Source organism: Mesocricetus auratus, unplaced genomic scaffold (assembly GCF_017639785.1).
Source record: "Mesocricetus auratus isolate SY011 unplaced genomic scaffold, BCM_Maur_2.0 Super-Scaffold_100003, whole genome shotgun sequence".
Classification (NCBI taxonomy): Eukaryota; Metazoa; Chordata; class Mammalia; order Rodentia; family Cricetidae; genus Mesocricetus; species Mesocricetus auratus.
Genome location: NW_024429188.1, coordinates 7,807,677 through 7,823,007, shown reverse-complemented (window position 1 = coordinate 7,823,007; position 15,331 = coordinate 7,807,677). Strand labels below are relative to the sequence as shown.

The window sequence follows — 15,331 nt, the reverse complement described above, 5'->3', positions numbered from 1 at the left end:
GAGCGGAGCTGATACACCGGAGAAGCCTTTCTCTAAGGCAAGGCTGTAAGCTGCTAAGTTTACTGCAACCTGTGGTGGTCCTTGGCTCCCGAGCTCCAGGGTACCTTTCCATCTGAGCTGTGTAACACTCTGTATTCTGTGACTCCAGAGCTCCAGGATACCTGATCCACTCCTGTTCCATCCTGTCCTGACCCATCCCAAAATGCTTACAAAGGCCTCCATTCAGTCGCCTGTGGGCAGACACAGGGCCTGACTGTTGTCCGCTCTGCCTGGGGCCCGGGCGCCTTTAGCCTGTCTGGATCCCAGGAAGCTGCTTGTGTGTCAGAATCAACACCCAACCGCTGCTCTCTGACATCCTCCGTACCGTGGTGACCTCACGACAATTCCGACGACGACTCTGTCCTGTGGTCAGCCCCACGATGACTCCGCACTGTGGTGAGCCCCAGGACGACTCCGTACCTTGGTGGTGAGCCCCACGATGACTCTGCACTGTGGTGAGCCCCAGGACGATAAGCCCCAGGACAACTCCGTACTATGGTGAGACCCACGACGACTCTGTACTGTGGTGACCTCACGACGACTCTGGTTTCTTTCAGGTGTTGACACTGAGAAGGAAGGCCTCGTTGGCGTCTGAAGATGGCTGCATCCAAAGAGGCCGTCCCGTCCTTGGCCGAATGTCAGTGCTTCGTCTGTATGGAAATCCTGCTGGAGCCGGTGACCCTTCCCTGCAACCACATGATCTGTTACCAGTGCTTCCAATCGAATGTTGAAAAGGTCAACCTGTGCTGTCCCTTCTGTCGCCGCCGGATTTCCTCGTGGACTCGGTACCATACCCGAAGAAATTCTCTTGTCAATACAGACCTGTGGGAGATTATTCAGAAACACTATGCGAAGGAGTGCCAGCTTCGAGTCTCTGGGCAGGAAGCAAGGGAAGTCGTTGGTGACTGCCAGCCAGGTCCTGTGCTAAGCCAACCTGGGGAGTTGAGACGAGAATATGAAGAGGAGATAAGAAAGATGGAGGCTGAACGACAGGCCAGCAAGGAAGAAGAAAACAAAGCCAGTGAGGAATATATACAGAAACTCTTGGCGGAGGAGGAGGAGGAGGAAAAACGATGGATGGAAACGAGGAGAAGCGAGATGGAAGAACAGCTGAAAGACGATGAGGATCTGTCACTGAGGCTCAGCATCAGTAGTAACGATAACTACGAGAAAAGTCCCTTGGCTTCTCCTTCGAGTTCCAGAAAATCAGATGCAGTCACAAACAAGTCACAAAATGAAAATACAAACACACAAAAAGACGTTGGACATACTCAAAAATATTTGTCACCTAAACTGAAGTCTGGGTCAGCATGGCCAGGTGAAGAGGATAAAAGCTGCATGTCTAAGGAGAGCCCCGTGGGGCAAGACACCCACACTGAAAAAGATATGTCAGCACTTTCTCCAAAGATATGCCTAGAAACTCAAGAACAAGCTTCAGAGTCTTTGGCAGAGTCACCTGTGCTGTGGTCATGTGCCATGCGTGCAGAACAGTCCCTTCAAGGAACAGTTGAAACACTACCAACCAACCGTGATGATGAAGCTACAGTTAAGCCTTCTGGTAAAATAGAAAACGAAGAGGGCTCTGTGTCAGGTGTGACCCAGCTAGCTGGCGGTAACAGAGCTCCAGAAAGTAGAGTAGTTGGAAAAGAGATTTATGAAAGAGAAAACCAGGATTCTGTGTTTGAAGCAGTCATGGATCCATGCTCTTCTGCAAAAAGAAGCAAAGTGTTCCTCAAATTGTCAGATCCAGAAGAAAAAGAAGTGAGTTTTACACAAAAACTGATGGATTTGGAACACAGGCTTTTTGAGAGACATAAGCAGGAAGAACAGGACCGATTGTTTGCATTACAGCTTCAGAAAGAGTTGGACAAAGAACAGAAGACGGTCAACCGACGGAAAGGAACCCCAGATCAGTACCAGTTGCGCACATCTTCGGCACCAGACAGGCTGCTGGGTCAACAGAGGAAGAATTCCAAAGATAGGACTTCGTAAAGCCGACTAATTAAGAGCATCCAAAACCTCAGAGGAGCACAGAAGGTGAATATTGGTAACCCTTTAAAAGCACATGGAAGGATTCAGTTAATGGAAGAAAAGTTCCAAGTTCTACTAAAGATGACTGTAGTAATATATCTAAACACACTTATACCCTACAGTCAAGTTAATTCACAGAAAAGTGTTATCCAAATGTTTCAGAGATAAACCAAGCAAAGCATGGCTAAAGAGAATGTTCTGTAATCTAGTAAAGCTGCATTGTAAAGCTAGCTCTTCTCTATCATAAAATCCTGAGATGTGTCATCAATGTCTGCTCAGCAAGCACACCTACTCTCTTAGCTAAGACGTGCTTGCAAAGGAAGAGTCTACAAACATGATTCTGCAAAAGTCAGTGATAAGGGTCCTTAAGAATAGTTTCCATTGTCAGTACTGCTATGTGCTAATTGTGACAGTCTTTACAGGTATAAAATGCACAAACTCAAAGGATTCTTATAAGTTCCAGGAAGTGAAGTGGACCCACCCAAACAGGTCAGAGCCACTCCACATAAATATCATTCAACCTTTTCTGGTCCCTTCATCTTGGGACCCCCCTCTGGAACCAACCCCTCCCTCTCCTACAATCCTCCTCCCCTCAAGTACCAGGACCTTAAAAGGATTCAGGATCTACATCAAGTAGTTGGCAAAAGGACTGCTAGTTTGTTAACACAAAAAGGATAAAGAGTGGGATTTAGCTGACTGATGGGCTGGCAGTTAGGGGTTACTGGAACTGTAGCCAGAACCTGGGTCCACAATGGGCACCGGATTTCTTGTGGCAGAACATGAACTTTTTTTTTTTCGAGACAGGGTTTCTCTGTATTGTTTTGGAGGCTGTCCTGGAACTCACTCTGTAGACCAGGCTGGCCTCGAACTCACAGAGATCTGCCTGCCTCTGCCTCCCAAGTGCTGGGATTAAAGGCGTGCGCCACCACCGCCCGCCTCACATGAGCTCTTTTTTAAGTGACAGAAAATATTTTGGATTCTCAACTTTTCACACCATGGTATCTTGGCAAATACTGGAATAGTTTTACTGATCTCTTCTAGAAAAAGAGAATTTGCTGCAGGAAAATTATACCATCGGCTTCTGTTGAACACTGTGTGATGCCACCCTTAGTGCTCACTGGCTAAGACTGTGTTTGCATGCAGAGACAGAAAGTGGTATGTGAGTTTTATCCAGGGTTGACCTCAAATGTAAATCCAAAGGGAACTGACTTTATGTTGAAAAAATTTAACTTTTACTACAATCTTTCCTTTCATTAAGATGAACAATTTTAGTAAACCATAGTTCCAATAGTGTTTTCTTCTGGTGTCCTGGCATTCAATTACTGTGAACATAGTGATCTGTCCTGGTGCAGTGCCAAGCTTGATCCACATTTTCATCATTTGAGCTTTTTATTTTAAGTTTTGAGATTGCTTTTATGTTTATCTTGGCATGTTTTTTCTAAGAGCAATTTAACCTAATACTTTAAATTTTGGAACTCAAAATTGAAAGTTACCACGTTGAATCTTTGTGGAATAGTATATGACCGAAGGGCAGAAGAAAAAGAGGCCATGGAGTGATATGGTTAGAATTTATGTTCTTCTCCACATGCTTATCCATGGGAAAGTCATCTTGACTGAAGTTGGTGTTGAGATTTGTTGTTTCTCTTTTAGAGTTTCTGTTATTCCTACTGTTTATGCCTTTGTGTTAAAGAGCATTACAGTTTTTTTATTGGTCAATAGTGAACTGTTGTTTTCCTCATTTTGGGGGAAAATATATCATTTGATCAGAATATTAAAGCTGTGTACATGTTGAAAATAAAAAAATTAAAAAGAGAGTGGACATGGTGGTAAATACCTAACTAATTCCCATACTTGGGAGATAGACACAGAAGCATCTCTGTGAGTTCTAAAAACTATATAATTAGCTGGGGAGGAGGGGAGGGAAGGGGAACTGGGATTGACACGTGAAGCAAGCTTGTTTCTAATTTAAATAAAAAATAAAAAACTATATAATTAATTAATTAAAAGGTGGTTAATAAAAACCCTGGGATTCTACTCTAGGCATGGTTTCTATATGAGTTTTAAAATATGATTTTCTCATGTTTGCAATACTAGCATTCAGCAGTGTCAGGAGAATCAATATGAGTTTAAAGTCAGCCTGAGGTTCCAACCTGGGGTTCCATGAGAATGTCTAACTAGCTCAGGACATTGTGAGATAGAATGTAAAACCCTGTATTGGGAAAAAATATAATGCTCCGTACCATTTTAGAAACATTCCCCAAATTTCATGAGACTTGTGATACATTACTGGGACAGTGTCTTTGCAGATATTACCACACTAAAATACAGTCATACTACATCAGGCTATGTCCAATCCAATGACTGGACAAGAATCAATTATAGCTAAGTGCTGTTGCACATGTTTGAATTCCCATGACTCATGAGGGTGAGGCAAAGCCAGCCTAGACCACAGTAAACTCCCATGTCTCAAAAACAAAAGATGACAAAAGAAAACAGAAAGCAATTCAGACATACAAAGAAAGTATACTACAGAAGCAGTCATAAATCTGCGAGACAAGAAATGTGTGAGCTGAGGGTGGGGCTCAGTTGGTAAAGTTTTTGCTTGAATTCATGAAACCTTGTGTTTCTACCCTAGCACAATATATTGAGTGTGGTGGTGCGGGCTATATCCCCAACAGTCGGGAAGTGGAGTTAGGAGAAGCAACAGACTTGCGTCCTTGGAACATATCCTGCAAAGACCAAACTTCCTGCTTCAACCTCTCCCACCTAAGCCCCGCTCTGCCAAGCTTCCTGCTTAAACCACTATAAGAATCATTGTGAGAAAATACAATTCTGCAGCTTGATCAGAAAGTCTGTCTTGCTATCCATCCTTGTGTCTCTTGCCCTATCATTCCAGTTTCCCGTGGGCTCGACCTTTGTTCTGCCCTGCTGGCCAGGGCAGAGATATACAGTAAAGACAGATTCAGATGAAGAAAACCCTCTAATGGGTTTACAATGTGTTTAAAAAGATGTGTAGGATTGGGAGAGAAAAGAAAAAGGATAAAGCAGTTAAAAAGAAATAGAGTAGCTGGGTATGGTGGCACAATCCTTTAATCCCAGCATTTGGGAGGGAAGCAGATCTCTATGACTTCAAGGCCAGGCTGGTCTATAGAGTGAATTCCAGGAAAGGCAAAAGTACACAGAGAAATGTTCTCAAAAAACAAAAAAAACAAAAGTAAAAGAAATAGACTAACAAAAAGTCATGTAAAAGCCAGGCGGTGGTGGCGCACGCCTTAATCCCAGCACTTGGGAGGCAGAGGTGGGCAGATCTCTGTGAGTTCAAGGCCAGCCTGGTCTACAGAACGAGTTCCAGGACAGCCTCCAAAATAACACAGAGAAATCCTGTCTTGAAAAACCAAAAAAAAAAAGTCAGGTAAAGATGGAAAGTACACAGAAAGTTTGGACACTGTATGTTATTGTGTTTTGTGTTGTCTGTGAATTGTTTAATTGCTGAGGAAGGGCGACTGTCCAGGTAGCGATATATTTCTGTAACTTTTAGTGTTTATATATTATCTTTCTGTGGTCTTTGATGGAGTTGAAGACAGATAGCTGTAATTATAGTTTTCCTTAGTTACGATAAAAGATAAGCTACATATAAGACTTTAGACTCACAAATATAGGATAGATGATATTTTCTTTATATCTTGTTACATGTTAATGAACTAAATATTGTATTTATAGTTATTGCTTAATAACTGCCTTGTTATATATTTTACAATGTTGAAGTTAAAAATCTTTCTTTTTATTTAGACAGAAAAGAGGAGATGATTGGGGAAGTCCTTCTGTGTATATGTTTGTCTGATTTGTTAATAAATAAAGCACTGTTGGCCAATAGGGAAGCAAGACAGGTAGGACTAGGAGCTGAGGAGGATTCTGGGTAATGTAGTCAAGAGTAGGAGTCACCATGTGATCCCGGGAAGAAAGGATATATGAGGCTGTGTTGTCGGTAAGATAAGACCTTATAAAAATATATATTAGTTACATGGGCGTTGGTGGCATACACCTTTAATCCCAGCACTCGGGAGGCAGAGGCAGGCAGATTTCTGTGAGTTTGAGACCAGCCTGGTCTATAAAATGAGTTCCAGGACAGCCTCCAAAACAATACAGAGAAACGCTGTCTCGAAAAAACCAATTATATATATATATGTATATATGTATGTATATATATTAGTAATTATGGGTTAATAATTAAGTCACAGCTAGCCATTAAGAAACCATAGAAAATGGCTAACAGCTTCATAAATAATACAGCATCCTGTGTGTTCATTTGGGACTGATGTGGCTCAGAGACCAGGCTGGCGGGGAGAATACATGTTACCATGGAAAGCCTTAATAATGGAATGGAACACATAGAGGCCAGAATATCAGGGCCTGAAGATATGGTAAAGAAACTGGATTGATCCATGCAGTGATAGTGAATGCCTTGAAGCCGAACACTTGGGAGGCAGAGGCAGGCAGTCTTGAAAGAACCAAAAAAAAAAAAAAAAAAAAAAAGAGGGAGAGAGAGAGAGAAAGAAAGAAAGGAAGGAAGAAAAAGAGAGTAACTAGATGGCTCAGATAAAGTCAGTGATAACTTTAAGAAAACCTGTGAGACGCCTTTGGCAGCTGATGGGTCGCCTTTGGCAGTTGATAGGTGGCTGTGGCAAAAAGAGTCAGTTTTCTTGCACAGTGTGGATTGTGGTGTGTACCCATGCTCTAGTGAATGGTGCTCTATACTCATGCATATATAAGAAGCACTAATTGGACTCAGTGGATTATTACAACTCTAAAAAGAAATGCACTGAACACCTAATTTCATAAAACAAAGACTACTAAATCAGTGATCAATCTCATAACAGATGTTGAAGGGGTGACTTCAATATGTCACCCTAACCATTCAGAAATCAAAACAAGAAACACTAGAGTTAAATGATATCATAAGTCAAATGCACCTAACAGACATCCACACAACATTCCATCCAAACACTACAGAACACACATTCTCCTGGGCACCAACAGGATTTATCTGCTAAATTAGATCACATATTAGGAAGCAAAGCAATTTTCAATATATACAGGAAAATAGAATTAATTCCTCATATTCTGTCTGACAACACTGGAATAAATCTAGAAATCACCAACAAGTGAAACAACAGGAATACCCAATCCTATGGGCCAAGTTCCTGGAGTACAATTGAAGTGAGGAAGGAGTGATAATATGAACAAAGACATGATGGGAAATCCACAGAACCATCTGACCCGAGCTAGTGAGTGATCATTAACTCAGGTCTGACAAATGGGGAATCTGCAGAAAACCAAATTAGACTCCCTTAATATAGGTGGCAATGGTGCCGCTGGGACAATATATGAGACCACTGTCAGTGGGTTCAAGATCTAACACTAATGCACAAACTGACTTAGTGGAGCCCATTCTGTATGGAGAGACACCTTGCCCAGCCTAGACACAGGGGCGTGGGGGGTGGGGAGGTGCCTTGGTCCTGCCTCAGCTAGATGATGGGACCCTGTAACAGGATGACAATTACTCTATCAAAAATTATAGAAAAGATAACAACTCAAAATCTTAGTGCCAGGAATGAGCAATCCCTTTTTGAGTTGTTAGCCAATAAGGTCAAATAGTCATTCAAATGTTACAGGCTACTGCCAACTGAGTTGGTTACATTCCTGAATTTGACAATAAGGCCCTATTGATAAAGATAACACATACTTGAACCATAGAACATGAAGAAATCAAGCTGGTACTTAACTAAAACTCTCATTCTTATTGACTAGTTTTCACAGTGCTAGAAGGTGCTAGACACTCTACCAGAAGAGAAAGGAATCAACAATTTTCCCCAAATGTGAAATTTTTGAGCTACAGCAATGACCATTCTGGAAAGATATGCTCACTGGTGCCATAATGGTCCAGATATTATAGGATAGGAGTAACCAACTACTTCTGAATGTACTTAAGGCCTTGAGATTTATACCTGCCACTGTTACTGGAGTCATAGAAGAGAACCTACTATTGCTCTGCTAAATGGGCATGCTAGTAAACTGATTCCTAATGGCACATCATTAAACCCATAGATTAGTGCATAAGTCAACCCTCATCCAAGAGATTTCTTCTTGTACTCAGTGATTAACATAGATACCCACAACTGATCAAGTTGCAGAGAAAAAGAGACTGGGGAATGCTTAGCCATTAAATGAGACATCTACACCACATACCTTACTCCAAAGGTTCAATGATCATTGTGAAGAGATGGAACGATTCTAAGAGCCAGAGGCATTAGATGACTACAAGAAAACAGTGTTTTGCGGATATAACTGGAGAGTTGCACATATGAACTCACAGCAGCTGAGACAGCATGCACAAGAACTGTTCAAAGCAAGCATGAAAAATTCCAGCATGAAAAATAGAGGTGGGAACTCCCATACCTAGATAAAGAGCTATTGGTAATTGATAGCTTCTGGGAGAAAGAGTTTTCAGTTTTCTTTAAGGATGCAGCCCCTGGTAGATTGACCACCCTCCATTGAAGGACACACAATGAAGGGTATATGGGGAGGTGGGGCCTGAAGAGATGGCTCAGAGGTTATGAGCACTTGCTGCTCTTGCAGAGGACCTGAGTTCAATTCTCAACGCATACATTCTAGCTCAGAACTGTCTAATGCCCTCTTCTGTCCTCAGTGGGCACCAGACACAGTCATGATGCATGAACATATGTGCAGGCAAAAAACTCATACGCAAAACATAATAAATCTAAGAAAACATTTAAAAAAAGAGTATATGGGCATCACAAATTGAACTTGATAGATTTTTTAAAATAAAGACACAGTTGGGTGAGTTAGGAAGTGAGGGATGGATCTGGGAAAAATTGGGGCAGGAGTGAATATGCTCAAAATATATTATATAAAATTCTCAAAGTACTGGCGCTTGACAGCCCAGTAGTGAGTGTGGAACCCAGACTGTCTGTATATCTGGTAGCTCTTTGCTTTGTTTTTTCCTTACCAGTATTCTGCCTAACGTTTGCTTCTGTGCTGGTTATATTTGCTTAGCAAGCTCACCTGTGGTTGTGAAAATAGTAAAACCAAAAAGAGAGAGAGAGAGAGAGAGAGAGAGAGAGAGAGAGAGAGAGAGAAAGAAAGAAAGAAAAAGAAAATCCCCAGTAACTGGTGTACTAGATTCGTGTATGTCTTTTAAACATTCTAGTTTTACCTTACATGGAGTTATCAGGAAAATGTAAAAACTTGGAGGTGGTGACGCACGCCTTTAATCCCAGCAATTGGGAGGCAGAGGCTAGTGGATCTATGTGAGTTTGAGACCAGCCTGGTCTACAAGAGCGAGTTCCAGGACAGCTAGAATGGTTTCACAGAGAAATCCTGTCTCAAAAAACAATCAACAACAAAACAAACAAACAAAAATGACCCCATTAACCACCCCTGAGAATATACCTAAGGGGATATGTATCAAAGAGATACATATCTATGTTCATCACTTCTTTAAAATGAAAATTTCAGAAAAATGGGTGGAACTAGAAAATATACTAAGTGAGATAACCCAGACCCATAAAGACAAATGCAATATCTGTATTCCAGTTTCAAAATTTTGGAGTTTTTTATTTGACTTGGAGTGCCCATAGAGATCTGAAAGAAAGGGCCCATGAGATGGAGGAGAGGAAGAATATTTCATAAAGGATAGAGATAGTAAAACACTTGTGATATTAAAGTAAAGTGGAAATTCAGGGAGTACCTTAGTTTGGTTTCTATTGCTGTGGTTAAGACCATAACCAAAAGCCAACCCTCCTAAATCAGCCACCAATCAAGAAAATACCCTATTATAGGCTTCCTTATAAGGCTGGTCTGATAGAACTATATTCTCTATAAAGGTTCCTTATTCCCAAATGTGTCAAGTTGACAAAAAACCCTAACCAGCCCAGGGAGTTGTAAAGGGGCTGGAGGTAGGCAATGGGGGAGAGGAACAAGCCAACTAAAATTAAGGCTTTAAAAAAATTTTATGGAACCCACTACTTTGTAAGCTAATTTAAAATATAATTTAACAAAAATATTTATGGAGTTTTAAACAGAGGAACCTTAAACAGGGGAAACAGTGCTACTGCCAGAAAATGTGGGTTATTAAAAAAAATAGTGTTGATTGGTGGTGGCAAACACCTCTAATCCCAGCACTCGGGAGGCAGAGGCAGTGGATCTCTATGAGTGTGAAGCCAGACTGGTTTACAGAGTAAGTTCCAGGACAGCTAGGACTACACAGAGAAACCCTGTCTGAAAAAAAAAGAAAAAAATCTCAGGACTGTTTTTCTCCTACTAAGTTGCCTTGTCCAGCCTTAATATGAGGGGACGTGTCTAGGCTTACTGCAACTTGATATGTCATGTTTAGGTGATATCCTTGGGAAACCTGACCTTTTCTGAAGGGAAATGGAGGAAGAGTGGATTTCAGGGAGAGGGAGAATGGGGGAACTTGGAGGAATAGAGATAGGGGAAGCTGCAGTCAAGAGGTTATTGCTTGAGAGAAGAACAAATTAAACAAACTTTCGGTGCCTTACGAGTTGTGCACCTAAATCAGCACAGGATATTGCCAGTACTCTTGGTTATCCACCATAACTAGATAGTAAGATCTTATTCTGAACACTTTGGTTGAAGGATATTGAGCAATCAATCTGAAACAAACCAGGAAGCTTCTTCCCTGCTTGTGGAATATTCCTTTACACTGTGTGACTACATGTCACTGTGATTGTGTTAATACAGAAGCTGGCTGACCAATAGCTGGACAGATTGAGGTTAGGCAAGACTTGCAGACAAAAGAGAGCAAAAAAGAAGGGAGGAGTCTCAGAATCACAAGGAGACTCAGAGAAGAGATGGATTTGCCGTACTGAGAAAAAGTACCAAGCCATGTGGCAGAGCATAGAAAAGAAATGAGTTAATTTAAAAATGTAAGAGTTAGCTATTAACAAGCCTGAGCTATTGAATGAGCATTTAGAATTAATAAGTCTCTGTGTGGTTATTTGGGAGTGGCTGTTGCGACACACAGAAACTTCATCTACACCTGCTGGCTAGCACTCATAGTACTGGAAGGTGCTATGAATTAGCCTTCCAAGAGCTGGCATTACTTTTTCTAAAGGCTTTCATGTTAGTTCTTTCTCCCTATATTCTCTCCTCTTGAGCTGATTTCCTTACTTCATTCATCTGCTTGTTTGAATCTTCTATATGGTTATTTATTTTTTAAAGATTTATTTTATTTTAAATATATATTTGTGTGTGATTATGTGCATGAGTGTGGGTGCCTGCAGAGGCCACAAGAGGACATCAGATCCCCCGGATCTGGAGTTACAGGCAATTGGGAGCTACCTGACATGGTTACTGGGAATCAAACCTGGGTTCTCTGGAAGAGCTGCAAGTGCTTTTAACTTCTTTTTTTGTTCGTTTGTTTGTTTTCGAGATAGGGTTTCTCTGTATTGTTTTGGAGGCTGTCCTGGAACTTGCTCGGTAAACCAGGCTTGGTCTCGAACTCACAGAGATCCACCTGCCTCTGCCTCCCACGTGCTGGGATTAAAGGCATGCGCCACCACAGCCCGGCAAGTGCTCTTAACTTCTGAGTCATCTCTTTCAGAAATCACTGATTGTTTTTTAAAGTAGGACTCAAGTATTTTTCTGGCACTCCAGTTATTTTTAGTTTCTAGCATTTTAGGTGTTGTGAGCATGTCAAGATGTTGTAGTGGGTCATTGTCTTGCAGTTTTGTTTCTTTGTTGTGTTTTGCACATCTGTTGGGATGGGAAAGTCCCTCCAGAACTTTTAACCTTCGGTTCTTGCCCTTTTTATTTGTTTGTTTTTGGATCCTCTTGGTGAATTATCTTCATTTCATTTTATGTCTCTTATTGCTATCCAGAGGTGAACCAAATGAAGGAAGGGACAAATCGTTGACAGTGGTTCCAGTGGTGGGCCATAGGACATACCTGTGCACTTTGTGTTCATGACAAGAGTCAGAGTACCAGTGTGGGGGAGTATGCAGTTTTTTTTAGAGCTGAGAGTATTGGTATTTAAGTAGTGAAATGGGGATCAATGCAGAAAAGAAGGAATAGGAATGAGAAGAAAAGCATTTGGTTTAGAGATAACAGAAATAGTAAAGAAAATATTATGGAGTAGGTGTAGAGAAACAAAAGGACAGTCATAAAAGCCTTTTCTGGTAAGATACAAGAGATGGCGCACACCTTTAATCCCAGCACTTGGGAGGCAGAGGCAGGTGGATCTCTGTGAGTTCCAGGACAGCCTGGTCTACAGACTGAGTTCCAAGACAGCCTCCAAAGCTACACAGAGAAACCCTGTCTTGAAAAACCAAAACAAAAAGATACAAGTTAAAACACAACAATCAATGTACAAAAATATAAGCAATAAAAATAAAGATCAAAATGAATGATAAGATGAAGTAAAATTTATTATGATCCTAGTCAGTATTTCTTTCTAGTTGGGAAGACATGCCTTTCTCCTACCCTTGGATTTTCCTTTGTATCAGTTTCCACAGGTGGGGGCAGGGCTGCCAGTTTCAGTAATCTAAGCAAGGTATGCCAATGTGTGCTTCCCCCGAGAAGAATTTCTGTGACAAAAATTCTCTTCAGTCAGAATTTCGTGGCTGGAGACTCCCTGCCTACAAATGACTGCTTTGTCCCTCTGTGTGAGATGCTAGTCTTCACTCACAAGACTTTCTGTAACTGAGTCTCAGGAGGATATAAAAGGCCTTCCTGCTTGTTTTACTGTGGTTGTACCCATAAAGATACATGTAGTTCATGTAATACATTACACTTCATGTAATCTTGTGTAGCTTATGCAGCCCATGGTGCTCTGGAGTCTCCTAAATCCATCTTCTTGCTTGAGTTTTCACAGCCTGGACCATCTCTCTCCAGATTTTCTAGAACATGGCATCTGCTGAGGGTACTTCCCTGACAATCACATGTGAACTTGGCCTGATGTAAGCAGTGTGGTGTGAGTAGGAACACTGTCTTGGTTGCTTCTTTGTGGAGAAAATCCCTCCTAGGCTCATTTCAGCTTACTTTAACTTGCGTGGATTCTATGCATTAGTGACTAACTCCCGAGTTACCAATAATGCACTGGTATCTCACTAACGAAAGAAATAAAGGCACTTCCCTTTGGAGTCATTTAACCAAGAGCGTGTCCAGATTTGTATGCTGTGCTTCACACTACCTGCATTTTCAGCCCTTTATCTGTGTGTTGTGTGAGTCTGAATCTGTGCTTGCCTATAGAAGGCTGTCTTGTGAATCGGTCTGTCCCTGTGTGTGGCTGTGTCTTCTGTGTGTCTGTCTGCATCTCTGTGTGATTGTGTGTCCCCAACAAAGGACTTCACTCTGTCTTTACTGAACAGCACAGAAAGCATCACATGGGGAAGGAATGGGGCACTTCACAGAAGTCTTTAACACAGCTTGACAATGGATTAAGTCACCGGCTCCAACTGATCCCAACTGACATAGATAAAAAGCAGTGCTGCGAACTCTATTGGTTATTAACCAATAACTATAAATGGAAGCTTTCAGCCTTCCAATCTTTAAGGTAGATTTTAGGTTGCTTTCAACCTCTGCATCTACTGCTTTCAGCAAACGATACACATGCATTGTTCTGGGTCAGGCATGTGGAGGGGTACATTTCTTAAGATTACAGAGAAGCATTTGCTTAGGTTGTCAAGGTTGATTACATGGGAGATGCAAGGCAAGTAAGATTGGTTGCTACACTGTTCTCTTAAAGGCACAGTAAACAATCAGTTTAAGTACACTACAGGACAGCAGTCTTGAGTCTTAAATGACCACAAGATGTATTATTAACTTTGACTGTGAGGTCCAGCAAAAGTTCTAGTCTTATAGAACGTAAGAGATGTTTTCAGAATATTGCCCACCACACTGTCTTTTACAGAAAAAAGGTCTACCGTTATTCTGTCTTAACTGTCTTTTCATCCAGTCTCTCATAGATGGAGCTTCCAACTCACTTCTCCAATTCCCTGATATATATATATTTTTTGGTTTTTCGAGACAGGGTTTCTCTGTGGCTTTGGAGTCTGTCCTAGAACTAGCTCTTGTAGACCAGGCTGTTCTCAAATTCACAGAGATCCACCTGCCTCTGCCTCCCGAGTGCTGGGACTAAAGGTGTATGCCAGCACCACCCGGCTAATCCTCTGATATTTTAATGTATTTTTCTGTCTCTCTTCAAATTTGCTAATAGTTCTTTTGTATATCTCAGATCTCCAATATAAGGTACATATTTACCTCTAGTTGTGATCACCTTTTTAGTGTATTGAGGCCTTTCTTTGTCTCTTTTCCCAGTTTTTATCCTCAAGTCTACTTACCGATATTAATGTAGCTACTTCTACTCTCTTTTGATTTCCATTTGTACTGAATATATTTTTACTTTTATGTTTGTCCTTAAAGTTGACATCTTTTGTAGGCAGAATTCAATTATATTTTTAAAAAAATCAATCCATTTCACCATTGGATGTCTCCTGACAGAAGAGTTTAATTCATTTATATACAAGCTATTCGTTGATAGATAAACCTAATTACTGCCATTTTGAAATTTATTTTTTGCTGGCTTTGTGGATTCCTTGTTCCTTTCTTGTCTTCTGAAACAGCTCCAGGAGAGTCTTTGCTTCCCTTTGAAACATCAGGTCTCCTCCATTGTCTGCATTGCTCCTAGCATTATCTTACATCCACAGAATACCCCCATTGAGCTCTAAGCACAATGACTCTTTCAGTCCAAAGTTCTGAACACTTCCACAGTAATTCCAAAACAACACAGTTAGGTTTGCCACAGCAATATCCCAGGAGCCTAGTGCCATTTTTTGTCTTAGTTTCCACTGTGGTTAAAAAATAATGACCAAAAGCAATTTGGAGAGGAAAGGGTTTATTTGGCTTACACTTCCATGACACAGTCCATCATCAAAGGAAGTTAGTCAGGGCGGGTACCTGGAGGCAGAAACTGAAGCAGAAGCCATAGATGAGTGCTGCTTACTGGGTTGCTCAACCTGCTTTCTTTTTTGGTTTTGCTTTGTTTTGAGACAGGGTTTCTCTGTGTAACCACCCTGGCTGTCCTGGAACTCTCTCTATAGACCAGGCTGGCCTTGAACTCATAGATATCTGCCTGTCTCTGCCTCCTGAGTGCTGAGATTAAAGGCTTACACCACCACCGCCTGGCTCAACCTGCTTTCTTATACAACAAAGGACTACCAGC

The 15,331-nt window shown here is 41.4% G+C and overlaps 1 pseudogene; it reads left to right on the top strand.

The window, feature by feature from the left end:
• Positions 1-636: 636 nt before the first annotated feature.
• On the top strand, positions 637-2,238 carry LOC121139812 (annotated as a pseudogene).
• Positions 2,239-15,331: the final 13,093 nt, after the last annotated feature.